Source organism: Molothrus aeneus, chromosome Z (assembly GCF_037042795.1).
Source record: "Molothrus aeneus isolate 106 chromosome Z, BPBGC_Maene_1.0, whole genome shotgun sequence".
In the NCBI taxonomy this organism is placed as follows: Eukaryota; Metazoa; Chordata; class Aves; order Passeriformes; family Icteridae; genus Molothrus; species Molothrus aeneus.
This window is the reverse complement of record NC_089680.1, coordinates 8466973-8489617: the sequence shown is the minus strand read 5'-3', so window position 1 is coordinate 8489617 and position 22645 is coordinate 8466973. Positions and strand designations below refer to the sequence as shown.

Genomic DNA, 22645 nt, shown 5'->3' with positions numbered 1-22645 from the left:
GTACATAGGCAGATCAAGGTGAGAAGTCCATGAACATTCTAAATGCATTGTAACACTCTCACCTTGGACTGGTTACCACAAACTCCAGGGTGTCTCCGCTCTCCCACGAGGGCAGAGAAGAATCCATCATTCCCTTTTGCTGTGCTGGCTAATTTTCCCCATGTTTACATTCCTCCTCCTTGCTCAGAAAACCCCTCAGAAAGAAGATTCTGGTAGCAGCTCTGTACCTGGTGTGGCCTCACCCAAAGCCCTCTCTAGTCCAGGAACTGAAGGACTGTTGCCCAACAGCATGTCCCTTGTCCCCGCATCCCCTCATAGAGAGAAGGTACAGCAGAGTCAGGACAGCCAAAATACAACTTCTGTGTGTGCATGGGCAGGGCTGCCCCGTGCAGCAGGACATGTCCCTCCTGTAATTCTGAACCCTGGCAGGGTGAGGGCAGCACCCCGTGGGGGACACATGCCCCAGATTTGGGGGACAGGAGCAGGTCATTCCGGGGCCCGGGTTTCCCCCGCAAAGGTGCTGCTGAAGATAAGCTGGGCTGGGCTGCCACCTTGTGCCAACAGGCAGCATCCACTGACCAAGCCTGGCAATGGGACCTTTCCATATGGAAACCAAAGATTTTCCGTCACCCCACATTTTCAGTGACCTAAATGGGGATATACCCTCAGTATATATCCTGGAATATCCCAGTTTCCAGATGAAGCCCATAGAGCTCAGTAGCTCCCTGCTAAGCAGGCAAGGGATTTTGCTGTCCCTCCATGAAGTCATCTTCACCCACACCTCGGGGTTCAGAATTCCGTATTTGTGCAGATCATGGCCCTGTCAGCCAGCAGCCGAGTCCTCGGGGAAATGCCTGGGAGCTGGAAGAGAGGGTGCAGCACTCCAGGGTGCTGGCACTGTGTGGGGCACAGGATTCCTGTGCGAGTGCTCCGAGTCACAGAATTCAGCAGAATGGCTCTGCCCCAAATGCCGAGCATGGCCAGGGAGAAATGCCAAAATACCTAAACGTAGGTGCAGGCAATGAACAAGCAGCCTCGGCTGCTGGTGCAGTCTGCAGTGCTGAGAGGCATTGCTGGGTGGCCCCAGGCATTGCCACCTCACCAAGGTGACGCCAAGGAGACCTTTGCCTTGTGCTATCAGCCCTGGTTTGCATACTTGGCACCGGCGAAGGCTGACGGGGCAGTCGGGGGGCAGCAGAAAGGCTGAGACGTCACTGCCCAGCTCGGGCAGCCCTGGCATGCACCAGACCTGGCACAGCCCACACCGCCCGGCTCTTTGGAGCCGATGTTATCTGGGTGGGTAAACGAAATTTATCAGTTCCTTCAGGTTTTCTTTTTTTTTAATATATTTTATTTTCAAGGCAGACGTGAAATAAAGGAAACATTTCTGCAGGGAAGAGGCTTAGGCATGAAAAGGGAACGAGGGAGGGGATCATTCACGTATCCAAAGGTGGGGCCAGGCGCTTCTCTCCCCAGAGCCCGCCCAGATCACCGGCATCCTCTTCAGAGCACGTCCCTTACGCCACCTTAAATCCACAGCCCCTCCCACATCTCCCCAGCTGCAGGTTAGGGCAGAGGGCCATTAAGCGAAGACGAACTGTCCAGGACAATGGGTGACCCCGAGGGGTAAAGTGGCAGCAGTAGGAACTCTACATTTCCAACAGTGAAAAGAAAACAGGGATTATTTCCCTGGTGCTCAACAGGCACATACAGTCCCTAGGTGTTGTTCCAGCCCTGGTCATAGGGTGACAGGGACAGGCAGGCACATCCCCAGTCTGACCTCCTGCTCAGAGCAGGGTGTAACCAACACAACAGCATATTTGCTATGGCTTTGTACTTCAAATCCCCGGGTCTGGAGATCCCTGCCCTAGGCTGCACAGAAACTCTTCTTGCTGAGCATCCTCAGCCTGCCAAGCTGTAGCAAACAGCCCTCATCCCTCAGAACACAGTCTGCCAGCAGCTCCAGGATGGATCACTCGAGTTTTGCACATAGCCAAGACCCCTGTTTAATTCTGGAAGTCCCATGTGTGTCTCAGACACAAAGCAACAGGGAAGTCTGGTGGCTATAGCACTGGGTTAATGACCTGCATCAGGCTGTAGATAATCCATCCTTTGTTCCTTGGTCTCTAAGGCCCACCATGGTCCCTTGGGAGTCACAATGCTGCCCTCCTCTACAAAGGTGCTGGGACACAGCTGATGGGAGAGGCAGCACTGGAACTATGAGTGTGGTGTGTGTATGGGAGGAAAAGAGCAGCCCTGCCTGGCCCTACCACCCAGTGCTTGTTAAAGTGATCCCAGATCCATTGTTCTCACTTCTCCCTTTCCCATCAGGACTCTGAATTCTGTTAGACATGCCCAGTTTGGGATGAGGCTTTGGTGGGCACTGGGACTCAGTCAGTGTACCACAGTGACTTCATCTCTGTTGTGATCCCAAGCTCTGCTTGGAGGTGTACCAGAAGGGATTCCCGCAGTGCCAAAAGAGAATGCCACATCTACTCCCGAGAGCAGTAAGGCTCCTCCAGCAGGAAACTCTCCAAGTTTGATTTCTATCTTCAGTTTTACAGCCGTTTCAGTCAAACAGGTAAACCAAGCACGTCATCGAAACAGGTTCTGGCAGGGGAAAGGTCCTGCAGCACTGGTTCACACTCCCTTGGGAACACTCCCTGGCTCCAACACAGGACCATGAGGCACCAAAGTGCATCCTCTCCTTGTGACAGTCTCAGGGAAAGAAAAGAGGAACAGGCTTTGGCCTTTGTCTCCTCTAGCTGCAAAACACAGGGAGGAGGGAGGACAAGAAGCATGAAACCGCTTTGGAGGCAGGTGCTGCAGGAGATCAGTCTGTGCTGCAAGCCTAGGACTGGGGCTGAGAGAGATGCAAAAAACCAAGCTTTTTTGTGGCAACATACCATTAAGAATGGAAGTGACACCCAATGCTCCTCTAGTATCTGTCCTTTTGGCTTTCTCCAGCTCCTTTGACAGCTGGGATGAGGCTATGAGTCACCACACAGTGCCTGGTCCAGCCCTGCCACTGCTCCACACCCCACCCAACCTGGCACCACTTGCCAGGGCCCCAAAGCAATGTGACAGCTGATTTCCACCAGCTTCCTCCAAGGTCCTTTTAAAATTCCCTACAATCTCTCCCTGGCAGGACTCCAGGTCTTTCCAGGCTCGCTTCTGCACATAGGTCCTTTATTGCTTTACCTACCCATGGACTTGGATCAGACGTGCATAGTATGGCACAGCCTGCTGGTATGGGGAGCATACAGGTGATGCAGGGGTAGCATCACCTCTATAGAAGCACATCCTGCTCTATCAGCACTGGGAGATGATCCATGTACTTCTCAAAGGCACTTATGCGATTGCAAAACCTGCCCACACCAACAAAACGAGTGTGTGCATGGGGATGTCACTCTTCCATAATGAAAACCATTAAATTAAATTAAAAGTGGGGCAGGAGCCTTGCTTGTGTCAGCTCCTCAGCATCCTGGAGCTTGGCACATGACGGCCTTTCCGGTGGGAGCAGCCAGCCTGGCAAACAGGCTGAACAGCCCCAGCCCGCTGACGGCAGGTTGGGGCAGCGCTGGCAGCTCCAGGAAGGAGGTAACCCAGGGATGAACTCACCACCACTCAGTCACCTCACCAGGGCACCCTTCAAAGGGGAGCCCTGCAGGCAGAAGGGCTCAAGACGGAAAGACGTCATTCCAACATGTGCTGCTTGGGACACCTCATCTTCCTGGGAAAACACCCTTCTCCCGGCCCTCCCGGCAGGCGAGTCTCTGGAAAATGGCCAGCTGTGGTGCAGAGCCATGCCTAATGTGCTTAAACCCCTTGTTTGCCTTCACCAACCCTTGTGAAGCCCTTTTCAAGCCCCCAGGGTGTGTAAGGAATAGATGAAGCCTACTCCTGGCAAGGCCTAGGGTGGGCCCCTCTGCAAAGAAGTAGCACAGTTTGTGCAGTAAGTCTGTCCCATCCCCAACCCTCCCAAGCCTCTGGAAGTTTTTCCAGATGCTCTCCAAACCACCACAGCTTGTGTTACTGTGCCCAGCAAATGGCCATGGCTGAGGTTCTGCCCCATGGGAAGAGCAATGGGAGCAGCCTCACCCCATCAGACTGCTAAAAGGGGCTTTTATGTCCTGCTCCTTAATCCTGCTTCTGGAGCGAGAACATGTTTCAAAAATCAGAGCAGGTTGCTAAGGGACAGTGTGCTCAGCAGGGACATCACTCACAAACCCTCAGCACTCAAAAGCAGGAGGTAAATAACTTGGGATATTATTAATCCTTCACTGCCCACACAATAAACAGAAATGTATTATTCTTGTCAAGGACAAAGGAGCCCATATTTCCCCCCAGCCAAGGAGCTGAACCAGCAAATTTTTTTGATTCAGCTCCACAGTGGGTTCAGCTTTGACTGAAGTTGTTCCAGTTGAGTTCCTGTTCAGGCCAATAAAGGTTCATTAACCATTTTTTAACTGTGAACTCACTTCAGCCAGTTCACACTGGAAAACACAGCCTGTGGAAGCAGCTGTGTGATGGGGACTGAACCTTTTTCAGCCCATCCCTGGTTTCCATAGCCTCTGCTGCCTATCTGGTTGGACTCCAGAGCTTCTTGCGAGCTCAGCAGAGATCACATGCAGGGTCAAAAGGCAGAAAAGCTAAATTTTGCCCTGGAAGTCTGTAGGAAACCTGCACTGTGAAGGACAAGTTGGCATGTGGGGGGAACTGAGCTTCCTGGGCTTTTCCTGACACCAGCAACTGCACACAAGGAGTTGGAGACAGTGGATCCTAAGTCACCAGGAACACTGGAGAATTGCATGCTCCTGTCATTACACTCAGAAATTAGAATGTTCCATACATTAAATAACCTTTAGTGGCTCACAAGCTGAATCTGGGGACAGCCAGGGGTTATTTAGTTAGAAATCTCCTGGAGCAGCAATCTGAGGCCCCAGGAGGAGATGAGGTCCTGTGTTGGCAGCTGCTCCATGGCCACATAGCTGTCCATAGGACACTGAGCTGCCATTTCTCCCTGCAGAGAGGCACGTGCAGGGCATGGCTGTCAGGGAACCGTCTGTCCTGTGCTCACAGCTATTCCCAGACAGCACCAGCACAGCTTTATCCATGACAGCACTTCTGAAAATAATGCCACAGGATCAGCAGCAAGGCGAGGGGAGCATTGGGACTCGGCAGCCAGTGCACTGCAGGTTCACACTAACACTGTCAGAAGACGAGATCTTGGTTATATTTATCATTTGACGATACTGGTCCCCACTATTTTTAGAGTGGTGTTGCAGCTGCAATTCTCTGAGGAGTGAGGTGAGTCAGCTGTGGGGACTGATCTTTACCGAACTTCACCCAAAATTGACGAAGTCAAGGCATCTCTTCCCTGACTGGAATGGCCCGTGGTGGTCAGGCTGGTGAGCTGTGGGCTGCTTCCCCGCGGGGCAATGGATCCTGCTGGCATCCCCGCAGGCGGGTGGCAGCGCCCAGGAGCCCCCTGGCTGCTGAGTGTTTCAGCTGTCCCCTCGGGTCCGGCATCCACGGTGGGCTCTGGCACAGGCTGGCACCACTAGTTCCCAGCCCAGCAGTATGGGTGGATGGCAGACCCGGCCTGCGGGGCACCAGCACCACCTGGGGACTGGGGAACACCAGGGTGACCCCACTCGGGACATGAGGCAAGGGGGGGGTCTCACCAGGGGGAGGCCATACCCACGGGACCAGGGAGGGCCGTCTCTGGGGCTGGCACACGTCACACGCGTGGGGCTGGGCAAAGGGTGACTCTGGGGCTGGGACATGCTGTGCCCGTGGGTGTGTGCGCGGGTGGGACACGCCGTGGAGCCGGGGGCACCTGTGGGGTGGGATGCGTTAGGGACGAGACGGCTGCCCGTGGTGTGGGACACGCCGTGCCCATGGGGCCATGCCGTGCCCGTGGGGTGGGAACCACCGTTCCCGGGAGGCCGTGGCCGTGGGTGGGACATGTCATGCCCGTGGGTGGGGCCATGCCGTGCCCATGGGATCGTGCCCGTGGGTGGGACATGCTGTGGCCCTGGGTGGGACATGCTGTGGCCGTGGGGCCGTGTCCGTGGGTGGGACATGCCGCGGCCCTGGGTGGGACATGCCGTGGCCGTGGGTGGGACATGCCGCGGCCCTGGGTGGGACATGCCGTGGCTCTGGGTGGGACATGCCGTGCCCGTGGGGCCGTGCCCATGGGGCCGTACCCGTGGGTCGGACATGCCGTGCCGTGTCCGTGGGGCCGTGGGTGGGCCATGCCGTGCCCGTGGGGCCGTGCCCGTGGGTGGGACCTGCCGTCCCAGCCCCGCCGCGGGCCGGAGGTCCCCCGTCAGCCCACAGGGCCAGGGGCGGCAGTCCCGCCCCGCGCCAACGCAGACCCCGCCCAGGCCGCCGCCAACGGCCAATGAGACGCCACTCCGCCTGGGCCCGCCCCTTCCCCGCTGTCATCACACTCCCGCACGTGGAGGGGGCGGGTCATAGGCGGGGTCTGGGCGCCGTGCTTCACCGTCCATTGGCCGCGCGGCCCCGCGGCTCGCCCCGCCCCGCGCCCTGCCCTGCCCAGAACACCAATCAGCGCGCGGGAGGCGGGCGCGGGGGGCGTGTCCCCAGAGACACCCGGAAGGAGCGGAGGAGCCGCGCACAGTCGGGGCTGCGGCGGCAGCGGCGGAGGGGGCGCTGGTGGGTCTGGCGGGGCCGCGACGGGCAGGGCCGGGGGGCGCGGGGCACGACTGGGTCTGCAGCGGGGATGGGCCGCCTTTTCGGCGTGCGAGGGGGTTCGTGCGCCCCATCTCCGCCGCCATCCCCCGGTTCCAGAAGGTTCGGGAGGGCCGTTGGGACCGGGGGCCCAGACCGCAGGGGCGAGCGGGAGCTGGGGGAGGCGCGACCAGGAGGGGCCGTGATCGGGTAGTATGGGAGAGGCCGTAAACGGAATGGGGGACTATGAGCGGGGGGGAACCGTGACCAAGATGGGGGTTTCTTAGCTGGGGACATCATGACCGGGATGGGGGACTGTGAGTTTTAGGCACTGTGACCGAGGTGGGGAGCTGTAGCCGGGGCACTTGGGCCGGCAAGGGGCCTGGCACCGGCGGAGGTTGGGGCAGGAGGTGCTGGGACGGGGGGGGGGGGGGGGGGGGTATGGGGCTAGAGGCGGTGTGACCGCAGAGAGAATTTGGGGCGGGCGTAGGGGGGGGCTCCCGGGGGAACAGAGGCTTCGGGAGGGCCGTGTCTGGCAGAGGCAGGTGTGGGGGCAGGCGGGAGGGACCGAAACGGGGTGCAAGCTTTGCTGCGGGGTGTCCCCGATCCTGGCTCCCAATTCCCCGGCAGCTTAGGGAGGCTGCGCTGCCCCTGGTCTCGCCCACCAGGGCCACGTCCTCTGCGCTGTGACATGGGCAGGGACAGCCTGTCTGCAGCTCTGCCCGCACGGTGGGGCCTCCTCCTCCTCTTCTTTTTCTTCCTCCCGCGGGCATCAGCTCCAGCCCAGCTGGGACGCGGTGGGCTGTCCCCGGAAGGGCCCGCGGCGGTGGGGCCGGTACCCCGGGGGTGGGGGGGCGCGCCTCGGGCGGCACCTGCCCCGGGGGTCCCTTGCCAGGCCCCGGCGCGGGGCTGCGGGGTGGGCGCCGGGGCGGATGTGAACCCCGGCATCCGCCGCCCTCTGGTGACAGCCAGCCGCGGGCGGAAGGGCCCGTCGGGGGCAGTCACCCACCCGAAATCAGCAGCTGCCGACCTAGCCAGGTTTTCAAGCGTTTTGCGGGTTTTTGTACAGAAATCACGCAGGCGGTGTGCGCTCGGCAGCCCAGGTGTCGTGTTTGGAAAGGTGGCCTATTAGGGAAGTCAGAGGGAATGGCTACGTGGTGGGTGCTGGGGAGGTGGGCTTGCTCACAACCCACCCGTGAATCCATCACTACGAGGGGCACACGCCTCCAGGGTTTCCACACTCCTTTTATTATTTTTCTTTGAAAGACGGAGTGTGGAATTTGCAGCTGCTGTGGAAAATATATGGTAGAGGAATGTTGTGCTCTAAATTTAAATTTTAAAAGTAATTTCCACTCATTGCCTTTTTAAAAACATCAGACAAGCTGAGATCTGCTTACAGACCTGCCCTCTCCCTGCATCGTGTCATCAGCAAAGAGGGGAAGCTGGGAAATTGTGGAGAGTGTAGCAGGCTTGAACCCTGACACAAAGCAGTGTCTTGGCAAGCTTGGTAGCATGAGGAGGTGAACAAAGTCCGGCAGGTGACACAGAAGAAAACTCCCAATGTGATAGATAGTGCTGGAGTTACTTTTGGCAGGGCTGGGCTTTAGGTTGAGGATCGGGAGAATGAAGTCATCCTGTAAAGCCTGGTCACCGCCTTGTTTCCCAGCAGCAATTCCCGTGGTTCGGGTCTCGGCGTGAGTGAGTGGCGGGGCGCTGATGGGGGCTCTGCACATCCCAGCATGCAGTCCCTGTGCTAGGGCAGGGCACTGGGGCGAGCTGGCAGGGCTGAGGGGTTCGGACGGGGCTGGTTCCGAGGGACACTGCTGCCACAGTGTTTGTTGCCAGGGAGCCAACGCTTGCCCTCGCCTGACCTCCAGCCCCTGCTCCCATAGCATTTAACCATAACACTGGATTGCTGCTGACTCCAGTGGGGCCTGGACATGTCCCTTCCCATGGAGCCTGGCGTGGTCAGGACAGCAGAGCCCTGCTGTAACCACAGCTGTACAGCTGTTGCCCTTGGTGAGCTGGGCTTGTGGACCAAGGACCAGCCACAATTGGAGCAGTGCTGGGGCTGTTTCAGCTGTGCCACTTGCCTGCCTTGTTTCTGTTCCCCTTGTGAGAGGTTTCTTACCCACTGAAAGTTTGAAAGCTGGTGGGGTCACTCTGTACTGTGGGAACTCTGCTGTTCAGAGGCACAGCTTGCTGAAGAGTTCTCTTGCTTCCCTGCTTTTGCAGCAAGTTGTGCAGAACAGCTCTTCATGCTCTATTTTTCATGTTTGCCCTCTCCAGAAGTGGCCTTTAGGGAGTTATAGATAATTTTACTGGTATGGCTGCTTTTTCACTCCAAATCCGATGAAGGCCACAGCCCCTACACCCCCCCTCGGCTGGTGCTGAGCTTTCTCAACCTCTCTGCCCTCAGCTCTCTTCTCTCTCTGAGCACACAGAGCAGGAGGAGGAAGTTCCCTCCCTATGTTCGAGGGACCTGTGAGGGCAGAGGAGCACGTCTTTGCCCCTGGTCTGCCTCCTTGTTGTCTGCTACAGGCTGCTTGCCCTGGCACATTTCTGCATGAGTGTGCTGAGTACCAGAGGCCAGAGATACCCAAACTTTGCTCTTTGAGTCTGAGGGTGATTGAAGGAGATGATTATTGATCTGAGTCTTCAAAGTCAAAGACTCTTGGCTCTTCCCAAGTCCTTTACATGTTCTTACTGCTCTGGGCCTGCCCATGTTTGTCCTCTGCTAGATCTGGTTGGCACCATCATGTGCTGTGTGGAAATGCACCATGCCTGGGGGCCAGGACACTTCCTGATGCAGAATAAGAAAACCTGTTGTTGGTGGGTATGTGACCACAGACGAGAAAGGAGAAAGTGAAGCCATATGGTTAGAAAAGTGGTGTCCTCAGCATGCTGTCAATGGAGCTGTAATCAAATTATCAGAGGCTTTGGTAGCTGGAGGAATTAATGAGTCGGGTTTGAAACAGGACAGATGTGAAGGGCAGCATGGGAGAAATCCTGAAAGGGGATATTTTTATGCTGGCAGATGGTTTGTTGCAGGTTACTTAGTGAGATTGTTGCAGGTTACTTTGTGAGTGTCTTCTCTGAGAGGCTTTTGCCTGATGTCTCTCCACATCGCATAATTCCCAGGGACCACCTTCTTCCAGGGAACTGTGTGGGTCTCTGTGTCCTGGTATTGCCATGTTGCCATGTTTCTGATCCCTCCTTCTGTCTGCAGCGCCTGACATTTCTGCTCCATGGAGCCGATTTTCTGACCAGCTCAGTTCTTTGTTATTTCATGTAGAATTGCTCGTGATCAAGCGAGCCAGGTGAATATAACCTCCAGAGAACTTGGTCTCACAAAGTTTGAGGCCTGCTTTAGAAATTATTTTCTTTGACAATGAAGTGTCTCTGTTCATCCTCCCTTTGGTTTTGCCCCTCTCTTTCACAGTCTCCCCTGCTTGGCCAGTGGACACCCAGCTGCCAATTAACATGTTTTCCCCCTGTTTCCATCTGCATCTTCAGCTGGTTGTGAATCCTGAATGAAGAGCAGCTGGGCTCACATGCTCTGCATTTCAGAGAGCCTTTTCAGGACTGGCCAGTGCAGTTGCAGTCATACTTGCCTGTGGCCTGGACAACCCCCCAGCCAAGCAGCATGATGATAGAACAATACTTGTATGGGAAACCTTCAAAGGAGTCCTGTGTGCTGCAAAATGGGAAGTTAGTGATTCAGCTGGAAGTGCTTTTTAAAAACAAATCCATGTCCTGGGCCAGGGGTGATGTCAATGCTGAGATTCTTGTTGTTAGATGTGAACAAAGATGCAAAGCCCTTTATGCAAGAGCTGAGGTGGTAATCCAGATCTCCTGGCCTCAGTCCATTTGGGGTAATTGCATTCTTCCTGGGTAGTGTTTTCAACCCAAACCTGTCAGATACATTGCCATTGCTTCCTGTGCTGATGCAGTATGTGGGTGGCAGTACTTCAGCTATGTCCAAAGCAATTCTTGTCACTGCTCAGGCTTAGCGCCTTTTGAGCCTTCTTTTGAAAGACAGTGTGCTAGAGGAGGGACTTGGTGGAGGGTGTTCTATATATGTATATTTACATCTACACATGCTGCTTTTACTGGAGTTTGTTCTGCTTATAAGCTCTCCAAATTAATAGCCCTTGTGCCTAGCTGGTACCATTTCCAGGTGGGGCCTTCTCCTGGGATGCCAGCGAAGGTGTCATTAAGCACAAACTTTCTGGGTGCCCTCATGACAGTTTTAAGGGCTGAAGCCCCAATAGGGTGGTGTGGCTATGCCTTCCTGCCCCACGGTGGGGAGGCTGTGTTTCTGGGGCACTGGCAGCCTGTCTGTCCGCAATGCTCTGCTCCCCAGCACAGCAGCTCTGGTCACAGCTGGGCTGTGCTCTGGTGCTGCTGCAGGGTGGTTGCCTGTGGGGATGGTCAAGCAGGGGAGCAGGGACTGCCTCACAGCAGCTTTTGCCCATCATGCCTGCGGTCAGGGGAAGGTCAGACCTGATCCTGGGGAGCCTGATACCGTCCTGGTTTTCAGGACCTGCTCTGCACGAGGACCTAGCCCACACAAAGTGTGATCTCCAGTGGTCTGCAATTAAAGCACTGGGAGCCTGGGGAGGAGACTTAAACAACATCTTTGTGACGGTGTTGGCAGGCTTCTCGGAGATTTCTATTAAGCAATTGTCGTTTTCTCCCTTCCCTGTAGCCTGGGAAACGCTGCAGTGTTGGATTTGTCTTGGTCTGTTTGGGTTGTTGGGAGGGGTGTCTCTCCAGCAGTGGAGTTTGTCCCTCCGTGCCCTGGCTCTGTGTCTCCATGGGGTGGCTTAGCAGGTGGCCTGTGGGGACCACAGCCAGCGCCTGTTCTTGCAGATAAACCATATGCCAGCGCACCCACTCGAGTACAGCAGAGCCTGTGTGGTGGAGAAACCTACAGCTGTGTGGGTGGACAAGAACAAAGCCAAAGGCACAGAAAGGCCTTTATTTCTCACTGAAATCTGGGCAGGGATATCGTGGATGTGACCTTAGCAGCTCTCTCTGGAGGGCCAACTGTGCACCCACCTGGAGTCGTGCAGGGAACTGGGGGGGGGGGGGGGGCGTAGCTGGAAGCCAGGAGGGAGTCAGAGCTGCAGCTGGAGGGGCAGCCTCAGCACTGATAAAAGATGTGGTGAGATCTTTGAGCTGGTGGAGTGTTTGGGGTCTCTCACTTCTGTGCACAGGCCACTAACTCACTTGGCTTGGATGAGCAGTTACTGCTCACCCAGTGTTCCAACTGAACCTGTGTGTGTGGACTTGTCTTTCCAGGTGACCCAAGACAGCCAGAACAAGCAACTTCAAGACCAGACTGCGAGGGCTGACAGCTGAGAGCTGCCTTCTCTGTCTGCTTCAGCCCTACACCGAGGTTAGCAACATTCAAACATCACTGATTTCCCTTGCCTCATCAGGGCTGTGTGAAGAAACAGAGAACTCTGTGCTCTTCTCCCCTTGGATCACAGGGATAGCTCTGTAAAGTAGAGGTCACCCAGGTGAGGTTCTCCCACAGCCAAGGTTTTTTTGGGTGCTCCTGCATCCCACCTGGCTGTCAGCATGGCAAAGGGAACCTGGATGTGTGGAAGCAGTGCTGCTAAGACTGTTGAATCCTGCACACAGTTGTTGGGAGCTCAAGGGTGATGTGTTCTTGGGAACTTGCAGTCTGTGCTGTTTGCCACACTCATCCTTCTGCATGCCAGCAGGATTGAATTGGGAGCATTTCCCAGCTGCAGGCCCTGCTGTCCTTCACCTGAATCCACCTGAGACTTTACCCAGAGCTTGTGGCAGATGTAATCACGTTCTCTGTTAGCAGCATTTGTTTTTTTCCTGCATTTTCCCAGGATTTTGTAGCTTGGCTTTGATGTGTGAGGCTCAGAGGAAGTATTTCAGGAGGACCAGCAGCTTTTGTATTGCCACTGGCAAGAAATATTACCTGGTCCAAGGCAACCAGCCTGGAGCAGCCTGAGATGACTGTGGGCTTCCTGCCCTGTCCATGGATGCTTGTGTGCCTACCTAGAATCCAGCAGTGCTTGCCCCACCTGCACGGTGTGCTCTCACCTGAAAGGGAGCCCTCATCAGGACTGTGCCTGTGGCAGGGCAAGATGAACCCTTCTCTCTGCCCAGAGCTCAGGTGTGATTATATGGGGAAGACATAGTTTAGGATGCATAGCTGCCCAGGCTCTGCAGCTCTTCCTCTGAAGTGTCTGCCAGGGAAGCTGGGAGCAATCCAGAGGCAGCTGGAAACTGGGCTTCAGGCCATCTCATCCTTCAGCCTGATGCTGAAGTGGTACCTACAGAGGGTGAGGCAGGGATAGATTTACCTGTGAAGGTGAAAGGAAGGAAAGAAGAAGTCCTTTGCTCATGCCAGTGCCCTGTGCTGCAGATTACCAATCACACAGTGCAGTGAGAGCAGAGTGGCCCCTTTATCCAGCTGGGCTGTGGCATTCACTAATACCTGTTCCATGGTGGGATTTTATATCTCTCTTAGAGATGAGAGACATGGCAAAGACCAGAGAAAAGGTTTTCTCTCAGTTTTGCTGGAGCTGCTTGTAGATTCCAGTCAACTAAGTTCACAGCATCCTCTCAGGCCTCCCCTGCCTTTTGGCAAAGGCCATTTCAACACAGGGAACACCACAGAATCATAGAAAGGCTTGGTTTGGAAGGGATCATAAAGATCACATCCCCACCCTCCTGCCGTGGGCCAGGGGAGCCACACACGAGAGCAGGTTGCTCAGGGCCCCATCCAACCTGTCCTTGAACTCTGCCAGAAATGGGACATCCACAGTTTCTCTGAGCCACCTCTGCCAGTGCCTCGCACCCCTCTGGCATAGTATTGGATTCAGTTTTCTCCCACCCCTCCTTGATAACCAATTAGCTTAATATCTTAATGGACAGCAAATCTCCCATTTATGTGTAAAGCAGCAGCTTTCCCTGTTGCTTGGCCACAGCATGAAGCTGTTCTCTGATTCATATATCACCTTACCCAGGTGATATCAGTGAGTTTATATTTGGGCTGAATTAGCAGTTTTGGTTCCATTTAGTGCAGCTGGTGGTAGTCTGGAAACTTACACAACTTGCAGACCCATGGACAGAATTGCAGTGCCTCTCTTGGGAATGGGATGGAACCCTGTGCTGAGAAACCTAACTGCTGGGCAAAGTGGAGTTTATATCTTCAACAGAAAGTAGTCAGCCTTACGTCCTTCAGCCTTCTCTTGGTGTGTGTAGGCTGCCCTTGCCCCAGAGTCTGACCAGTTGATGTAGCACTAGATCACCTTTCCACTGAAAACCACAAGAAAATGCTGAAATGCTGCTTCCTCCTTTTGAACTGGAGCTCTGGGTTCCTTGTGGATATTGGCACTGGAGTTATGCAAGGAATCCCCTATTTGCCCTACCGTCTCTGTTGCAAATAGATCGGGCATTCAAAGATCCTGTTCATGGGAGTGTTGGGACAGCTGGATCCTTGTTCAATTCTTGCTGCTCCCAAGAATGGAGCAGAGGATCATCTGCTGAGGCTATTTTAGGTTTCTGAACATTGCCAGTGTCCCTCTGAGCTCCTATTTGTGTGCAATCCTACGGCTTCCTGCTAAGATCTGTGTGAGAATCCTGTATCCTCATGTGTGAAGATTTTGCTAGTACACAGTGTCCCAGGGATTAGGAAGAACTTTGAATTCCTCACTTACCTCAACATCTAACCCATATCAGCTCTATCTGTGACTCTTTTTTCTAACCTTTAGCTCTGAACATCCCTTGGACCTTGCTTTGCAGATGCCCACGTGTTGCCTGGTGGGAAGCAGACTGTAGCTTCCCAATGTTTTCCTGCCAGAAATGTGCATCCTTCTTTTCGCAGCAGTTGATTCCTGTTGTCTCAGATGGGAACATGCATTGCTGAAAACAGTCTTCCACACAACCTCTAGGTGTGGAAATACTCCAAAGCCCACATCTGAGTGAGATGAGATCCTGGCTCTGGCCATCTCTGCATGGTTGGATGGCTGCTTGCCATCTGCCACCACCATCCTCCAGCGTGGCACAGGGTGGGGCCTCCTGCCCTCTCCCTTCTTGGTACACCCAAGACTTTTGGCTTCCCTGCACTTTTCAGTTTCTACCTGCTCAGGTAATTTTTCAGCAGTGCTGAGCATTACTGAGTTTCATGTTGAGGCAAGATGTGGCTCTGCAGTTTTGGCCCATCTTTATTTTTAGCTGTGTAAGGCATGGTTGATGGTATCAGAAGGAAGTTGCACGGCCTCCGGAGCTCCATGACTCATCCTGGATCAGGACCGAGGCTTTGCTAGCTTCTGCTATAACCCTCAAGTGATGTAACTGATTGTGGGAAAGGGCAGAACAGAGAGAGAAGCAGAGCTTTTAGAAGTTTGGGAGTTTTTTTTGCTTGTCTGCTAAGTTGTTGAATTTACTTGGTGAAAGATATTGACAGATATCACTCCTGAGTGGGGTTCAAGAGGGTCCTTTGTCTTTGTCTTGTGCCTGTGTGAGAGAGGTGAAAGGGAGAAGAGCTCTGCTTACCATCCAGGCTGGGTAACTGTTTAGTGGCACATAGCAATGGTAGGGGAGAGTTTTTAAGGTAAGAAACAAAGCAGGATCCTGTCTCTGATTCAAGCCACAGTGAGGTTTGGTGCAGCAGTACAGACCTCCCTGAAGTGGAAACTGTCTGGAACTGGAGAGCAGAGGCTTGGGAGATACTGCCATGATGCAGCAAGAAGAGTCTGAGACCCCCATTCCCATCAGATCTGGTGCTACTGCAACGTAGAAAGAGCTCCTGGGGCTTTCTGACCTGCAGGCAGCTGTGTTGGGCTGGACTGAAGAGGGGCTGCATGTCACCCCCATGGAGCAGGCCCTGTAGGACAGGTGAGGATGTTGAAGCACCCCTGCCTGCCACAGCACAAAAGAGATGCAGTTAAAAAGGCCTCTATTCCCCAGATATGTCAGTGTGGCTCTCCTGTGCCTTGCCTTGAGGATAGACAAGGTGGGGTGCAATGCACCTGGGTCTGGAGTAGGGGCCTGCCCCTGAGGTGGGCAGGGATGAGGGCTTGTGGGAGTGGGTTTCCACATCTACCCCTTTCCTTCCTTGGTGAAGGTGCTGCCTTTTAGGAGTATGTGGAGGCTTTTGGGTGTTTCATGTGTGGGACAGCAGGGAGAGGACAAGCAAGGGGGAACAGAGACAGGGGAGCATGCTGGAGGGTGTTGCTATGGCAACTTGCCACTGGCAGTGCCACTGACAAGGCAGAAAAGTAATCAGGCAAATGTGGAAGGTGCCACAGCCCTCAGTGCAGCCCAGTCCCAGCCCAGGACTCCTGCCTGACAATCTGGCATCTGGAGCTGTTCTGCTCTGGCAGCAGCCTCAGGGTGAGTGGTCAGGGGTGTTTTGTCCATCTTCTCCCCTCTTTCACCCCTCTCTGAGGTTTGGGCAGGCAGCTCCCACTTACAGACCTGTTTGTTTTGAAGCCCTGAGCTGCAGAGCAGGCCCAGCCAGGAACAAACCAGTCTCTTGATCCCTCTCACTGTACCATGGAAGAAAGAGAGTCATTCTGCTGCCCTTGCTTATCCCCAGTTAATCAACATAAGTGGCTCCAGCCATGACTGCACTTTCCCAGGATGCCTGGCCCTGTGCTGTGCTGTTCTGTCCACCTTGCACAGCCAGTTTGCCTTGCTCCAGGCTATCTATACTCAGGGAGAGCAGACAGTCTTGTGACCCCTCTGATACGGTCTGAGGCTGTCCTCTGGGGCAGGCAAAAGAGAAGTTAAACATTTTTGAAGCTGCCTTTGGGTAGACCCCTTACCAGATACTGGTAAGAGAGCTGGCTCTTGTTGGTGAAGGGGCAGTCATGCACTCACTAGCAGAGGGAATGGATCAGGAAGCCATTTCCAGCCTGGCCATAATGTGACTGTGACTGAGGCCTGACCTGTCATCCATGATATGCCTAAAGGCCTGGATGTAAGCCAGGGAAAAGGACCTGCTGGCGGCAAGCACAGCTTGCTCGTGTCAACATGGATGGCTGTGAGAGCTGTAAACCTCTCTCATTACACCTCTCAAAGGTCACTGCTGGCAGCAAGCTACAGCACCCTGCCCACAGCTATGCACCCAGCCCAGAGTGAGAAGGAAACAATGCCCTTGGAGATGTATGGAGGCTGGTCGTGTGGGCTTGCCATGGGGTGGCACACATTGCTCTGGTGCCTGTGGCCAGAGTCTGTCTGGGACTAGGGTGTTCAAAAATGGATGGGAAAGGATGCCTGTGAGCTACCCAAATAACTCTGTACTCACAAATGTCATAATCCTTGCCTGAGCTGTGACCCCTCCTTTCTGGGGTACAAGGCCTCATGTACTGCCCTGAAAACCATTTCACCCTTTCCAGTATGCCCTAGTGTCCTTCTGTGATGTAGGGTTTCTGTAAGATCTGTATGGACTGCCCACCTCTCTCCAGTTCTGCAGTTTCAGTCATCTTAAAACTCCCGAATAGTCTAGACTTGTTTGCACAATGTTCCCTGGACTCCAGACCCTAGTGTTCCCAAGGGAGAGCAAACAAGGAGGTGGAACCTGGGACACGGAGGCTCTGGGAAAGCCTCCTGTGGTGGACAGCAGTCTCCTTCCTCCCTCTCACTGCCAACAGGTTCCTTCTGCTTTCAGAGGAGAGCAGCTTGCTCTGCACTGGGGGTTGGAGCTTCCTTCCCATGCAGGAGTCTGGGACACTGGTACCTGACACTGAAGGCAGTTTTGGGTCAGCAGCACAAGCGCTGCTTTCCATATATGTGACCTTCAGCGCTTGGTATGAGTTGGTGTTTCATTGTATTATGGGTGCATGTGGTGGCAGAGCATGGTAAAAGTCCATTGAGCCACACTGCCATTCCCTCTGACCCCACTTTCACAGCCATTCTCCTCTTTCCTCTGGACCAAGGCCCCAGGATGTGCTATGGAATATCACGGAGTGATGCAGAGCCCAGCAGATGGGGCTCTGGGTCATATGTGTGTGTTGGGGTGGGAATTGCCATTTTCTAGGCCAGAGGATGTTTTCTCTTTTATCATTTGTAAACACCTTGCCTGCCAAGATCGCTGCCCAAGGCTCAATCTCTTGGGCGCTGTGACCCCATGAGTTACAACCATGTCATCACTGAAGTGCTGCCCCCCTTTTTCTGTCTTACCTGTTCATGCAACACAGTTTTAAGCACAAAGTACCAAAAAAGCCCAAAGGTAGTGGGGTCATATACTCTGCTGCCAGTTTGGAGAGGAGTTAAGATGGGCAGTGCTGGAATAAACATTTAGGGAGAGGCAGCCAAGAGAGATTTCCTCCTGGCTGAGCTGTGGTGTTGAAGCTGGGAAAGTACTGTGTGGGTTACATGCTGCTTTGCTTTGCCTCTGCCATTACCTGAGGCAAGTCCAGGACATGCATGCCTACTTGTAATCAGGTGGGGACACCATCCTGAGCAGTGTCACTGTGAAAAATTGGACAGTGCCTTGTGGGACTTCAGGACCAACCTGCATTCTGCTGCTGTGGGAAGAGTGGTGGGGATTTCAGCAGAGAGGTGATAGATCAGTGAGACCAAATGGAAACTTTGACTCTGTGGGTGTTTCTACCTACATTCCCTAAATTGTGAGAAGGTAGCTGACAATCTGTAGCTGTGCTATACAGATTGTCTGGAAGATGCATGAAGAATGGCTTGCAAGAGCCAACCCTTAGCTCCATTCAGACCGGGAGAAAATGCCTGGATGCCAGGGTTTGCTTATTGCCAGTCAGCGCTGCTGGAGCTGTCAGGCCAGCACTGCCACTCAGCCCTTTCTATACCAGCGTTTGCATTGCTGATGAGATTAGCATAGCTGGGCCAGCAGTGGACAAAGGGTGTAATTCTCAAGATCCTCTCTGCTGTGGCTGCCAGCAAAATAAAGCAGTTATGGCATCAAAAGTAGGGAGTCCGAGCTTTGTTTTCAGTTCATCTTTTAACAGCAGCAAAAGCTAAAAATAAAAGCTGTTTTTGAGGAACAAGAATATTCTCGGGCTTTTCATCTAGATCTGGTCTGCCAGCCTCTTTCCTAGGCTGACAGTCTGGGATCTTAAGGTATTTGCAATGATCTGTTCTGGCCATGTAATAACTATGGAGAGAGAGAGAGAACAGAAAAACTGGTGACATCAATCTGCCACCCTGAAAGTGCTCCTCTTGCTGCTGTGCCTGTTCCCTATAACCAAAGGCTGTTTTGTGGCTTAGATTTGTTGAGGAAACAGACTTACAGCTCTTCTCTTTCTTCTGTGCAGCAATTTCCCTGGCAGCTCAGAGGGAATGATTTATTACAGATTTCAGCTGTTTAATTCTGTTTCCCCACAATATGACAGTGTTGGAGTAACTGAGCAAAAGGCAGTGATGTTTCTGGAGGAAGGCTGCTATCAGAGGCCACCCCTGTAGCAGAGGCTGGAAGCAAGGAGGAACAGTTTACCAGGAAATGCCTGTGTTGGTGTACTGGGCACTTTTGGGAAGGAACAGGCATCTCACTCTTAAAGCTTCCTCGCTACAGGACTCCAAACATTGCTGATGAAGCTGTTTGAGCAGCAGTGAGAATGCTGCCCTCCAGAGCCTGGGAAAGGTCTGACCAAAGTGGTGGTCTGGAGAGAAAAGGCAAATTCTGTCCTTAAGTGAACCTTCAAGTGCTATTTTTGGAGTGTAGGTTTTCTGGGTTTTTTTTGGTTTTTTTTTTTTTTTTGGTTTGTGGGTTGGGGTTTTTTAATTACTTTTTGATGGTGGTTTGGGGTTTTTTTTGGTACTGAAGAGGAATCATTTTTGCAAATCCCTGTAAGGCAAGAGAGAATTTCCTTTGGAGTGAGCTGGCCTGAAACTCGATACGTCTCTGATGTGTGTTATTAGAGACATTAAAAGATAGTACCATAAAGTGATAGGGGATAATGAATTTCATCTAGTATTATGTTGTCCTGGGAGATAGAGCTAGGGCAGGGGTATTGCAATAATGTTATGCTTTGCATGACAACAACAGCAAATACCACCTTAACACACTTCCCCAGGGAGGGGTGAAAGAGTCAGTTTTCAGAGAGTCCCCAGGAAGGTGGAGCAAGGCAATCAAGAAGACAGAAGCCTGAGAAAAGATGCCAGGAGACTTACAGATGAGCAGTGTGTAATAGCTGTGCATTTTTTGCAGTTTGAGTTCAGTTTTCCCATTCTTTGTCCCAGCTGAACTGGGCAATGTTGGACTCTTGACCTCACTGCAATCTTGAGAAACCATACTCAAGAAACCATAACTTTAATAATATTTGTGATACATCTGACCCAGAGCCTGAATTAACAAATCTTTAACTTATCTGTCTCCCAGGCAGATAGATGAGTGGTGGTTTGTTACTGCACCAGTCAGGGATTTTAAAGGGTTCTGCTGTGGCTGTACACTGCTGTAGACCTTGCCCAGGGAAGCTTTACTGCTTAGCAGGCCCTCAAAAGGGTTTCTGTAGGTGTGTGATAAAAACAGAGAGCCTGAGGTCAGTACCTGGAAGCCTACCAGCTCCTAGAGCTGGACCAGAGTATCAAGTCTTTACTTTAAGGTAGAGAATGCAATGACTTGTTCTCAATGAAGCATCCAGTCCCCTACCAGCCTTTTGAGATCTACAGCACTCTTCTGATTTATAACACTATATCTGGGTCTTTTTTCTTTCTTCCCTTCTTTTTCTTTTTTTTTTTTTTCCTGGGCTATGCTAAGTTACTGCATATCCTGGTCCCCTCTGGTGGCAGAGAGCAGATGGGTCAGTTTGTGTAGCCCAGAGAGCTGGGTGCAGTGTGTATGGCCAGCAGCAGATTGGGGCCAACTCCTGCTTTAAGAGAGGTGGGAACAGAGGAGATTGACAATTGGGAAAACTGCTTGGTGTAGAATATGTGGGTACCTTTTAATCCCTCCCCATCACTGGGGTTCTCAGAGGTCTTGGTACCACTCTTGCTCCACTCCCCACGCTGTGCCAGGGGCTGGGGGCTGCCCACCCATCTCCTTCCTCAGGGCAGGGTCAGCATGCTGTGACTCAGTTTCCCTGAAGCCTGAGGACAAGGAAGGGGGTGGAGCAGGACCAGAAAGGGGCAGAGGGGAAGTTACAGCAGCTGATAGGAAATGGCATTTTAGGGTGCTGCAAGGTGGCCCTACCCCATCCTGTCTGCTGGGGTGGTATTTTGGGGTGCAGTGGTACAAGCTGGTTCTGTCTGCCATGGAACTGGTGTTTCAGGATGTGGTTGGGCAGCTCTGTTCCAGCTGCAGAGCTGGCGATTTTGTCAGCCCTTGCTCCATCCTGCCTTTTCCTGTGCCAGGGATCATGCTGGGAAGTGAGACGTGGCTGTACCTTCCATGTCCTCTGCATTCCTATGTCCAGGCTGTGTAATTATGCACAGTCCCGTAGCACTGCTTCCCCAGTTTGTGACTTTGGGCTGCTCGTCTGGATGAGGGTCTGAGCTTGTCTCAGACAAGGCAAGAATCAGCGTGCAGGCTGTGTAGTAACAACCTGGCATCACTTGCTGGCTCTGATTTGCTCCTGGTCACGGAGCAATGGCTCTACCTGAGGACAGGAGCAGAGGAGTCCTTGTAAAACTGACAATGGAGGTGCCCAATCCCAGCTGTTTCCTTCCTCATCCCTATTTCTCTGTGTAACCTCAAATCTGTGTGCATGGAGCATGTTTTGTAGTAAATTTGCTGAACTGAGGGCAGGCAGAGCAAAACCAGGTGACGATAAAGAGGTGTAAGCCCAAAGCCTGCCTGTGTTGTTGCAGCAGTGTAAGGCACAGTAGTTTGCAATGATGATGAGCATGGCCAGAGACATCCATCCCACCCTGTTGTGTGTGTCTGATGCTTCCTTTGAGCCACCAGCAGATTTTCAGTACAGCTCTTTTGTAAGTGGAGGGTAGGTCCAGCTTCCCCTGGATGCTGCAATCCACCTTGCTTCTGTGAAACTCTCTTCATTTGAGGCAGTCATCTAAGGGTTAAGACATGGTTGTGGGATAGGGTTTGAAACAGGAACAAAGAGGGCTTTTAAGGTCTGTGCTGGCCTAGGAATAGAGGGAATTGATTGAGCCTTTCCCAGTGTGTTGAATTACAAAGGTCATGGAGACCCTTTTGCTGGGAGGCAGCAGCCTTTGAGGTCCCTGCTGGAAGTGGGGCAGAGAGAAAAGAAATTGTGAAAGTCAGTGAGAGCAACTTAGTGGAGAGCTTTAAGACCAGGTGAAAACTGGAACTGTATCCTGGGGTAAATAATGTCTGAACACAAGGCTGGGTACCTTCTCCCTGAGATTTTTGGGTGGTTTGGTTTTGCTCCACCTCATTCCCTCCCCCCTATTGCATTTACAGCTGCCCCACACATGACACCTGAATAAGCAGCACCTCTGGTGTACCCAGAATTTGGGCGGGCCTCTCCACCCTGCTCAGGGCTGGTGAAGGCAGCAGAGGGTAAAAGGCAGTGCCTGTAAGGGAGGATCTTTCCAAAATGCAGAAGAGGAGCGTCTCTGGTGCCTACAGGGACATTTTGCCTCGACAGAAGAGGAAGCTTCTTACCACCTGAACTAGACCTGGATTTTTCATGTGTAGCTGAGCAGGGAAGCCTAATTCTAGATGGTTTCCAAGCCCCTCTTCTTAATGTTGTCTGCTCAGGATATCCATGGGGCACAGCAGCAGAGGGTCCAGCAAAAGGAGCTAGGGAAAAGAAGGATGGCAGAAACCTCTGTTTCCTTTCCTGCAGCAAGATGAAGAGTGGACACAGGTAGTTTCCATCTTGAGTTTTGGATGGGATGAGCCATCCAGCCAATGCATCCAAGACATACAGAAAAACGTGATTTAGTGGTTTAGTCCTTAAAACTTTCAGATTTCAATTACCAACTTATCAGGCATTTCGCCATTCAGCTCCATCCACTGGCACGGGTGTGCTCCCCCATCTGATATTTTATT

General features: G+C 53.1%; 1 protein-coding gene across 2 annotated transcripts in view; it reads left to right on the top strand.

Moving 5' to 3' along the window:
• Positions 1-6659: 6659 nt before the first annotated feature.
• Positions 6660-22645, top strand: part of ATOSB (atos homolog B) — a 38718-nt gene continuing 22732 nt past the window's right edge. Inside the window, exons 1-2 of one of the 2 annotated variants that reach the window (XM_066569667.1) lie at positions 6660-6684; positions 12007-12103. The gene's annotated coding sequence lies outside the window, so the exon portion shown is untranslated. The remainder of the gene's footprint in view (positions 6685-12006; positions 12104-22645) is intronic. The other variant, XM_066569669.1, reaches the window with a different exon arrangement.